Raw genomic sequence first — 12,398 nt, 5'->3', positions numbered from 1 at the left:
GACTGGTACCGATTTGACGCCATCCGAACTCAAAGGTAAGGATTACGGCAAAGATTAAGAATATGGATACTCCATCCAAGAAATCGAAGATATATCCAGTCTGATTTTATAGTAGGGTTTTTACTGACCCTGGTCACAGCAGGATTGTTAGCTGTTTGCATTTACGGTATGGAGTTTTTTGTAAACGAAGCTAACAGAATTGGAATGGGCAAAACGTGGATTCGGTTTGTGGTGATCACCTTTCTTATAATCATTCTATTGGGACACGTGATATCGATTTATCTTCTGGTTAGGGATCATTTTACTCCTTGGTACCAGTGGTGGAGGAGAACGGTGAACATTCAGTTGAGGTTTCTTTGCCAAGGAGAAGAAACTGAAGGATAGTTTCAATCACAAAGCTTAGTCCAGTTTAAAAGAAATCTACATTATGGTATATATACCTAGAAATGCGAATTATATACATACAAAGTAAGAAGTTTATTATATCAAACACTTTTCTTATTTATTTCTTGTAGTAAACATGTTATTTAAATTCCAAATAAACCACAATTATTTACAGAACAGATTTTTATTAATGAACATTAATGGCAATGTGAATGGAGATAATGGTCCAATTTTTTTGAGTTTTTTGTTTCCATTGTTCGAGTCTCGTGAATTTATGGTTACGCTTGACTGGTTTTGACTGATACCGATTTGACGCCATCCGAACTCAAAGGTACGGATTGTGGCAAGGGTTAAGAATATGTATACTCCATCCAAGAAATCGAAGACATATCCAGTCTGATTTTATAGTAGAGTTCTTATTGACTCTGGTTACAGCAGGATTGTTAGATGTTTATATTTACTGTATAGAGTTCTTTGTAAACGAAGCTAACAGAATTGGAATGGGCAAAACGTGGATTCGGTTTGTGGTGATCACCTTTCTTATAATCATTCTATTGGGATACGTGATATCGATTTATCTTCTGGTGAGGGATCATTTTACTTCTTGGTACCAGTGGTGGAGGAGAACGGTGAACATTCAGTTAAGGTTTCCTTGCCAAGGAGAGAAAACTGAAGGATAGTTTCAATCACAAAGCTTAGTCCAGTTTATAAAAAATCTACATTATGGTATATATACCTAGAAATGCGACTTATATACATATATAGTGAGAAGTTTATTATATCATACACTTTTCTTATTTATTTCTTGTAGTAAACATGTTATTTAAATTCCAAATAAACCACAATTATTTACAGAATTGATTTTTATTCAACAACATTAATTAATGGCAATGTGAACGGAGATACTGGTCCAATTTTTTTTGAGTTTTTTGTTCCCATTGTTCGAGTCTCGTGAATTTATTGTTACGCTAGACTGGATTTGTATCTTATCACAGTTGGAGGTTGGAAACTTTGGTGTTACAAAAGCAAAATGAAACACTTGAATTCACCACAATACATCAAAACACTTTACTATATTAGCTTCATTAGCAGATGATTAAGACAAGAAGTAGTCAGCAGAGAATTAAGTAGTCTTAATCATCTGCTGATGATGCTAACATGGTTAACAGAATGCCCGTCCAGTGAAAAAGTAGAGTATTTTTGATGTATTGGTGTATATCATCATCATCATTCTCAGCTTATTCAACCATTTCCAATTATAGTGGAGTGGAGTCACATATTTAGATACTCTTTTTGTAGTTGGGCCCATTGTTGTGCATTGTTGGCTATGCGGGCCCAAGTTATCCCTGCTAATTTCCTAATATCATGGTCCCATCTCAGGTTTGGTCTTCCTCTAGGTCTCTTAATTCCTCGTGGGTACCATGCTCTAATTTTTTCGACCATCTGTTGTCCGTTCTTCTTGCCAGGTGGCTTGCCCATTGCCACTTGAGGGAGTTGATGGTAATGACTTGTAATACACATTGATCGAATGTTTTCTTCTTTAGAGTAGCTTTCTACATTTAAATATGATTGAGTTTCGTTCATAAGTACTCCATGCTAACTTAATTCTTCTGTTAATTTCTGGTGATAGAGATCCCGATCTGCGTATTAGTTGCCTCAAATATATAATATATTCTTCTACTATTTCCTATTCTGTCTGTCTCTATCGCATTGGGGGTTAGGGTGTTGGAAATCAAGTGCTTATAAAAATGCTTAATTTGTAAATAATAGTATATTTTAAATCATTCAATGATTAATGTAAAAAATGTTTTAGTGTATGGTAGTCAATCAGTGTTTTATTTTGCTGTCTTGACGGCAAATTTGTTATCTACTACTGATTTTCTGAACAATTAAATAAAATCAGAAAATTAGTAACAAAATTTAACCGTAATTTTTAAATAGCCTGGTTTTTATTTGATTTAATGCATCATGTATTTATTATTATTGAAAATTTTACTGATTTCAGATTATTTCAAAATTTTTATTATTACATTAAATTAAATTTTATTTGCAGCGCCATAAAGTTTAGGACTTCATACACTTTGTACAATACCACTTTTATGGCTATGCTAAAATTTTATTTTCTTCTTGAAACATAAACTTTACTTTTCTACATTGTCAGATAATGTAGACATAGTTTGTAAGATAAGAAATTGAGTTAGATAATTTACTGAACTTTGTATTTTTTTGATCCGCCTTTTAAAATTAAACATATTTCTTTAAATCCGAAAGGTTCATTGTATACATAAATAATTATTATTGATTTTTAAAATATTTAAACATAAACTAGCGAGAGGGAAATAAGACAATGAGCAGAGGTAATAATTTGTTATTTAAGTCAAGTAACTATCTACTCATGTTTATTTTTTTTGTCAATAATGACATGTAGAGGGTGGCGCCTCTCTCATACGCCGCGGTGGCTCCAAGGAGAACAACAGTTTGTACTGAAATGAAATTTTGTGAGCATGTGGGTTAATTGAAAGCACTTTTTAAAAATATAGAGAGTTCTACAGGGCGTCCCCAAAAAAAAGTTACATATCAAAGTTGTGCTTTATGTAATGGAACGCCCTATATATATATACAGGGTTGTTCACCACATACGACACGGAGTATTGTAGCTAAACGATTAGATTTTTACAAATTGTAAGTTTTGGGTTCGTTGAAGGACTATTAGAGCTACAATTTAAAAATATTTTTACAGATACAAAATATCAAAGTTGTATTTTTTTAAATGGAACATCCTGTATATTTTTGCATTTTTAGTTTCTACGATTAAAATAAAGGTAAATTTGATTAAGGTTTATTACACTTAAACCTTACCGTTTTTGAAATATTTTCAATTTTGTAAAATTGCAGTATAAATTTTAAGGCTTCATTCCTCCGAGGCTATCAAAGTTTTTAATAGTAAATATTTACTGAAGTTTATTTATTGATCAGTTATTGTGCTGCAATAATAAAAATTATACTACCTTATACAGAGTGTCTAAAAATTTATTTTAAATAATTACTAGCTTTAAACGGCAATAACTTGTTTAATTTAAATGGAATACCCTGTATATTTTATGAGAATCATATGTATAATTTAATTGTCTATCAAATTGTATTATACCACTTTTTACCTATCCCTTCAAGTTTTCGTAGAAAATGCATTTTCTTATAATTTAGACCTCATTTATCAATATACCCATGGAATATTGACATTTTAGATTGTTTTTAAAACAACAAATGTACAAAATGTACAGGCTAGTAATATTATCGTTTTTAGTAAAACGATGATATTACTAGCCCATTTGTATACAAAAAGAAAACTATTTAAATCTTTATAAAAGAGTATACCATTAATTAAATATACCACCAGTATTTCCGCCCAAATACTAATTAATTACATACTTAATTGTGTTCGTTAATAAATTATTCTAAATAAATGTGGATTTGAATCAGAAATCAATAATATATAATAATAAGTTATGAAAATGAACGTCTCTGTTGTTATAAATAAGCATTTGTCAGAAAATGAAATATCATTATTAAGGTGTTAGTCTTTTTACCACACTGTTTATACACATAAATAATTCAGCTTTTTAGTATTTGGAGCAATTATTATTAATCAACGCAAACAGCCAATTAATGTAGTTTGAATACTGGAATCATATTAATTGGTCCTCTTTAACAAATATTTAAACAGTTTTTTTTATTTTTTTAATACAATAAACGAACTATATTGACAATATTAGTACCTTTACTCTTTAAAAATTTGGTACATCTTTAAAAATAATCTAAAATGTCAGTATTCCATGGGTATATTATTGATAAATGAGTTCTAAATTACAAGAAAATGCATTTTCTACAGAAGCTTGAAGAGATAGGTAAAAAATGGTATAATACAACTTGATAGACAATTAAATTGTGCATCTAATTCTCATAAAATATATTGGGTGTTTCATTTAAATTAAACAAGTTATTGCCGTTAATAATTATTTAAAATAAATATTTAGACACTCTGTATAAGGTAATAAAATTTTTACTACTGCAACACAATAACTGATCGATAAATAAACATCAGTAAATATTTAGTATTAAAAACTTTGATACCCTCGGAGAAATGAAGCCTTAAAATTTATACTGCAATTTTACAAAATTGAAAATATTTCAAAAACGGTAAGGTTTAAGTGTAATAAACCTTAATCAAATTTACCTTTATTTTAATCGTAGAAACTAAAAATGCAATAATATACATATTATATATAATATGTAATAAGGGTGTTCCATTTAAAAAAATACAACTTTGATATTTTTTATTTATTTGGGCCACTCTGTATCTTGTAAAAATATTTTTAAATTGTAGCTCTAATAGCCCTTCAACGAACCCAAAACTTACAATTTGTAAAAATCTAATCGTTTAGCTACAATATTCCGTGTCGTATGTGGTGAACAACCCTGTATATTAATTGATTTTCGGATTATGGGAAAAATATAAAAGTGAGTTTAATAAGAGAATTATATCACTTAAAGGTAAAGTTTTTGACATATTTAACATTTTCTAGAAATAAAGAAAACATTTTAAATTACAATAAAAGCTAGCCAAATTGGAATTTACCCGGTATAGCCTAATATGTGTTAAATTAACTATTGTAGTTTAAATCAAATTAAAACTTGATCCAAAAAGATATACAGGATGAGACAATATTAATATTGAACATTTTCAAATTTCATTCATTTTTAAAAGCATATTACTCTTTTATTTTAAATGGAACACCTAGTATGTCTCTTCAAAATACTATTAAGGTTACCTACCCCTCAAACAAAGATTGTTTGTGTTATTTAAAACAAAAAATACTCTCAGAAATTTACCGAAAATGTAAACTTATCCTACATCAGAAAGAATTGATATGATGCATACTGCATTCACCAACTAATAGAATACTTAAATGTTCCTGATTTTATCTAGTCTGGTTTTTTTTTATGGGAATATGTTAGATTTATTTCAAATTCCTAGATTTTTTCAAATAATAAAGATTATTTGACGCAAAATCATAAAAATTAAAATAGCTAGGAAAATCTTTGTCTAAGGGATAGACAACCTTAATAATAATTTGAAGATATATAAATTTCCCATTGAACACCCAAAAAATATACTGGGTGTTCCATTTAAGATAAAGGAGTAACTTGCTTTTAAACGTGACAAATGTTCCATATTAGTTTTGTCTCACACTGAAACTATTCCTGTCAAATTTCAATTTGGTTTAACATACAATGGTTACTGTAATTAAATATCATGATATACAAGGTCAACTAAAATTTAGGTAGCTGTTATCGAAATTTAATATTTACTCTTCATTTTCACAAAATGTGAAATATGTCAAAATCCTTAGATTTGAGGTATATGCTTCTTTAATCAAACTCACCTTTATTTTTTTCCTAGAATCCGAAAATCAATTAATATATAGAGTGTTCCATTAGAAAAAAACACAACTTTGATGTGTAAATTTTTTGGGGACAACCTGTATAATTCTATATATATTTTTTTTTACAAAATACTTTCACTTAACCTACATATGCCGCCAAAATTTAATTTTGTTATAAACTACCGTTCTCCTTGGAGCTTCCGCGGCATATGAGAGGGGCCACCCTGTATTGACTATTTTCATTCCAGATATTTTGAGACCGATTGGTCGTAGTGATTTTTACCAAGAAACATTTTTTATGTAAAAAATCACGGAAATTTACATTATTTCACTGAGTAGTTTTATACAGGTATGGACGAAAAATCCGGAATACAGTTCGCACCACCCTGTATTAATAAATTTAAAATATCTTTTATAATACATTCTATCTTGCTATAAATTGATATCACAAACGATCTACCTCTAGAAAATGGAAAATACACGTGATGTTACGATTAAAACATAAGCGCTTTCATTATGTTTTAGAGCCACTTCAATTTGTCTAGGCGTTCCAGGTAAGGATAGCAATCATGGCAAATGCGACGTAATGAAAATTAAGTTTATAATTTCTTTGGAAATTTAAACGGAAGTACGAAGCAATTGTAAAGAAAAGGGTGTACTTTTTAATTGCTTATTAGCACTGTAATGGCTATGTCTTAGGAAAAGATACCTAGAAAAGTGGTTTAAATTTGAATTTCTTTGAAAATTCTGTTAATTTGTGATAGTCAAAAAATATTGCGATTTTTATATTTTCTGTACGCAAAATGTTTTACATTTGAATTTTTTTGAAAGCTTTATTAATTTCTAAATTACATATCATTATTGGTTTTTATTTATTTATTTTTCTATAATTTCCTATAAGAATGTGTATTGATTTTTACAAAACGCTGATTTGTTAGAACGCAATAAAGTCCTAGTAATATACAGGTCCTAGTAATATGCAAAACTTCGGCAGCATATTCTGCGTATAAAAATCAGTAAAATAGTTCGTAGAAATGTATGTCCCAAAATGTTTAGTTTCGGAGATACATAGGGTGTAGAAGTTTTATTTTTATTTCGATTTTTGCCAAATAATTTCTGAAGTACCGTCAATATTTGGATGAAAATTGCTGACTGAGAGTTTTTTAACATGAAAAATTTGATTTTGATGTCAAAATGCCTCTTATTTATAGTGGACGCCACCTACATGTGTTTTAACTGTTTTGAAGAGTAATCACTTTTCGTTCGTACCTGTATAAAACTACTGAGTGAAAAAATATAGATTTTTGTGACTTTTTACGTAAAAAATATCTCTTGGTAAAAATCGCTACGAACAAGCGTTTCCAAGATATTTAGAATGGAAATTGTCAATACATGTCATTATTGACAAAAAATAAATACCTTGAATAGATATTTATTTCACTGAAATAATAAATTTGGGAAATTTTTATTTTTGTAAATTAATCATAAATTTATCTGCGAAAAAATGATGATAACACAGTTTCTGTTGAACTTTTGACTAAAAATCATTTCAAATTTATGATTTCAGTCTAATAACTATTTAGCCAACATGTTTAATTTATGTCAATGATGACAGGTATTGATAATTTCGATGCCAAGTATCTCGACAACCATTACTTGTTGCGATTTTTACCATGAGACCTTTTTTACGTAGAAGGCGTCGTAAATGTATATTTTTTCGGACGAAAAGTTGTTACTCTTCAAATCAGTAAAAAAATATATAGGTAGCGCCCCCTATAACTAGGAGTCATATTGACATCAAAATCAAATTTCTCATGCCAAAAAACCCCAGACAACAATTTTCATTCAAATATTTACGTTACTTGTATACATTATTTGGAAAAAATCGAAATAAAAATGAAACTTCTAAACCCTGTATAGTCTGTCCAACGACAAGTTCCTGGACAGTGATAGATGAAACCATCATTTCAATTTCGAAGTAGTTTATTTTATTTTAGAAAGAAATAAGTTGGTACAACTGGAACGCATAGCAGGACATTAATATATTTAAAATTTGACTGATAATTGATTTCTTCAAAATATTGTGAAAAAAAAACTGCATAAAACTGAAAAAATGTAATCAAGTTATTTTATTTAAAAAAACGGTATGTGTTAATACAAAACAAACAAGAAGAAAACACCACATAAAAAAATATAAAAACGAACTATTTTTTATTTTCAAGCTTCAAGAAACTTCCCGCATTCATTATTATATTTATCAATATTCAACTTATGTACAAATACAAATTTGTAATATTCCACAGGGATAAATAAAACAAACTATTTTATTAATAATATCACTTACCAAATTTTATACCAAAGGTTGATTAATTAAGTTTAATCTTATTTTTTTAACCAGTACCTTTTGTCATTATTTTTCTACAGTACTAAAATCCATTATTTACCTATCGTGTGATGTCGATATTTTACTGCTACTCCAGTAGTATATGTTTAGTACGATCCTTGTACCACATACGAGATGCACTTATCTACGACGAGATGGTATACAAATTTTATTAATGGTAACTTTATTGGTGTATAAAACGTTCTGCCTGGGATATTAACTATTAACTGCGCTCTGACTTCAAAAGACACAAAACACACGTAATAACACGAAGCAAAATGCAAAACGAATCAAAATGCCTAACCTAACCCAAAACGCAGATATTTGACATAACTTGACACAAAATTATAACCTATAATTTGGCAAGACTTCGACAAGACTCAAAAATCTAAAGGCGAGTTCACACATCGGCGACATTGTAGTCAAACCAATAAAATTGAAATATGATTTGTTTTTGTAAATAAACCAATAAAACTGGTTAAAACAACAAGAGACGACGCATGGCGGATTTATATTTAAACCCATCCATAGTTAACTTAAAAATTATTAGAAACTTTTTTAGTAAAATAAATAGATTGGTATGGGACGTCATCTGCTTTTCTTCTGTCATAGTTTGTCAAAATCGAGGTCGAAATCTTACCTGAGAAAAAAATAGTATATCTGCGAATCTTTACTCAGTAGTTATATACAGGTACGGACAAAAAGTTATTACTCTTCAAACCGGTTAAAAAATATGTAGCTGGCGCCCTCTACTAGTAGGAGCCATATTGACATCAAAATCAAATTTCTCATGTCAAAAAACTCCCAGACACCAATTTTCATTCAAATATTGACTTTACTTCAGAAATTATTTGGAAAAAATCGAAATAAAAATGAAACTTCTACACCCTGTATCTCTGAAACTAAGCATTTTAGGACATACATTTATACGAACTTTTTTACTTATTATCTGCGGAATATGCTGCCGAAGTTTCCGGAATACAGTTCGGACCACCCTGTATAAATAATAATCACCCAAATTAGATTTGTATTATTTATTTTCTACAACATAACATATTTGTATTACATTTCAATTCTAACGTCTACTAAAGCAAGGTGTTGAGGGCAAACCCTACTATTAGTGGCCTCTTGTAAATAAATCGATACCATTTGAGTGCAGAATACTCAAGTTTAGATTGAGTATGGGTGGGATCCTGATCGGTAACAGGAACAAGAGACATGTCAAAATTGAGGCAATTTCTTTTGAGATGCCTGATATTGATCATTAAGTCTGTTTTAAGAGGAAAATTGTTTAAAGTTACGGAAACTGTTTTAAAATTATATGGAATCGTTACCTAGAACTAAAGTATTCTTTATATTAGTCGGTTTAAAACGTTTTTCTACATTATCCGACACCAAATTTCTAGCCTGTTCTATTCGTACAATCCTCTGTTGACAGGTTTCTTCACTCATCGCTTTGTGTAGGCTTTTTTGTCATTCCAGTTTCGGTCTTCCTTATTTTCTTCTGCCCTTTGGTGGCCGATTGATTATTTTCTTAGACCATCTTGTATATATTATTCGCTCTACATGGCCGTACCAGATCAGCTGCTTTCTCTCTACATCCTGTGTTATCGTGCCATCTATATCCATTTGTTGTTTTATGGTATTATTTCTCTTCCTATCCTCTTCTTCGTATTTCTTAGTTACGCTCCATGTTTCTGCTCCATATAGAAGGCTGCCCTTTATCATGGTCTCATATACAGGGTGGCGCACCTCATTCGCCTCGGTTGATTATAGAAAAACGGAAAGATGTAGAAACAAATTTTTTTATGGTTGTATGTAGAGAGGCAATGTGCATAATTTAAAATTACTTTCAAATGTATAGGGTGTGTCAGAAGTAAAATCCATACCAAAGTTATATTTTTTTTATAGAACACCCGATATTTTATTTCATTTTTGTATTCTTGGACATAAAATAAGATATTTATTATAAGGGTTTAATATGTTTAAATGCTTTGGTTTTTGAGATATTTAATGATATTTAAATATGCATGGTATAATAAAAAAGTTTGTCAACACCCTGTACATTACTTTTCAGAGTTAATTCTTGTGCTAACTTTGAAGCCAGAGAAATAAACTTTACTAAAATGTTTTATTGCTTCCTTAAATGTATACAGGAGTATCAAAAATTGCTGGTCTATTTTAAATATTAATTTTACATAAAAACTTCGTTATTTTAAATGCAACACCCTGTATTTTTTTAAATAAATCGAAGCAGATTTAAATGCTCTTTCAAACTATTTTAGGGTTTCCTATACCTATCTAGCTCAGATTTTGAATAAAAAGCGATTTTTAAATAAAATTGCAATCAAGATGGCTGGTGTCGCCATGGCAAGTTACTAGTGGCAGTTAGTAACTATTTTGAAAATCTGCATTAGTTTGTGGACATTATTATTTATAATTTATAATGGTTTACTTAAATTTACCTACAATAGTTTAAAAAGTAAGTATTCATTATTTTATCAAGAAAAATAAAGCAGTATCTGCTGGCGGAACGAATAGATATGTTACTAGTGATATTATTTTGTGAGGAAAATTGCTTCTATATGCTCAAATATATCCAAATAGGAATCTTCCTGATAAGCGTTTCTTGGAAAAACTTCTTGTCCTATTTTGCAGAGCTGGTAGTGTGGTTTATAGAAACCCTATTAGGCAGAAACTTGTCCTTGGAAATGAAGAAAATGAATTTACCGTAATTGGCTCTTTTATAGGAAATCCATATATGTATCTACAAGTCATAATAATAACTCAAAGAACTACTTCTTCGTTTTTCTTGATAAAATAATAAACACATATTTAATAAATAATATTATTAAACTATTGTAGGTAAATTAAATAAAAGTAAACTGGTATAAATTTAAATAAGTCCATAAACTAATTTCGATTTTGAAAATAGCTACTAACTGTCATTAGAAAGTTGCCACGACAACACTAGCCATCTTGATTACAATTTTATTGAAACATCGCTTTTTATTCAAAATCTGAGCCAGATAGGTATAGGAAACCCTAATATAGTTTGAAAGTGCATTTAAATCTGCTTCGACTTATTTAAAAAAATGCGTAGTGTTGCATTTGAAATAACTAAGTTTTTATGTAAAATAAATATTTAAAATTGACCAGCAATTTTTGATACCCCTGTATACATTTAAGGAAGGAATAACATGTTTCTGTAAAGTTTATTTCTCTACCATGAAACTCAGCACAAGAATTAATTCTGAAAAGTAATGTACAGGGTGTTAATAATCTATTCTATTGTAACATGCAAATTTAAATATCTTTAAATATCTCAAAAACCAAAGATTTTAAACATATTTAACCCTTATAATAAATACCTTTTTTTGGGCCCAAGAATCCAAGAATTAAATAAAATACCTGGTGTTCCATAAGAAAAAATATAACTTTGGTATGGATCTTAGTTCTGAAACACCCTGTACATTTCAAAATAATTTTAAATTGTGCACATTACCTACCCACATATATCCATAAAATATTTTGTTTCTACATCTTTCCGTTTTCCTATAATCAAATCATCGAGGCGAATGAGGTGCGCCACCCTGTATATATTGAATTTCTTCGCTTTGTTGTTGATTTGCTCTATAAGATTCCATTTAGACATCCGATTATTTTTTTCGCGTTCATAATCCTTTTCTCTATTTCTCTGTCATCAGTTCCAGTGTTATCAAATGTAATTCCCAGTTATTCATACACTTGACACCGAGTAATTTCTTGACCGTTGTCCAAGTTCAAATTTCCTTCTTGTGCGCCTATACCCCAGATAGTTTTTAAAATAAAAAAAATTAAGAAAATAGAAAAGTTTAAATAAAAAGTTAATAAAGTAAGACTCAAAGGCAATAAAAAGCAAATACCGTACTTTTCACCTTTTTAAGAGAACAAACATTCAAGAAAATATCAAAGGAGAAAGAGTAAAACGAATTTTCTCGGATCTTCTAAGACGACAAGACGTCGAATACAAGTAACAATTGCTCCAATTGCTGTATAAACAGGCGATGTGCTGCTGTGGAAGTACATTTAAAGTAATAGAAACAGAAAAGAAATTTTTACAAATTTTAGTTAAATGAAGTTTGATCAGTATTCAACTTTTATTTTAGTTAAAATACAGCAAATAAAATATCAAATTGTAAGGTTCT

At 29.5% G+C, this 12,398-nt stretch overlaps 1 protein-coding gene across 1 annotated transcript in view; it reads left to right on the top strand.

The window, feature by feature from the left end:
* LOC115891244 (zwei Ig domain protein zig-8-like) overlaps positions 1–12,398 on the top strand; it is a 265,508-nt gene that overhangs the window by 138,219 nt on the left and 114,891 nt on the right. The window lies entirely within an intron of this gene.

This window comes from Sitophilus oryzae, unplaced genomic scaffold, assembly GCF_002938485.1.
Source record: "Sitophilus oryzae breed Bouriz unplaced genomic scaffold, Soryzae_2.0 scaffold_980_pilon_pilon, whole genome shotgun sequence".
Lineage (NCBI taxonomy): Eukaryota > Metazoa > Arthropoda > Insecta > Coleoptera > Curculionidae > Sitophilus > Sitophilus oryzae.
Note: the sequence above shows the minus strand (reverse complement) of the source record. Positions and strands in the feature narration are given on the sequence as shown.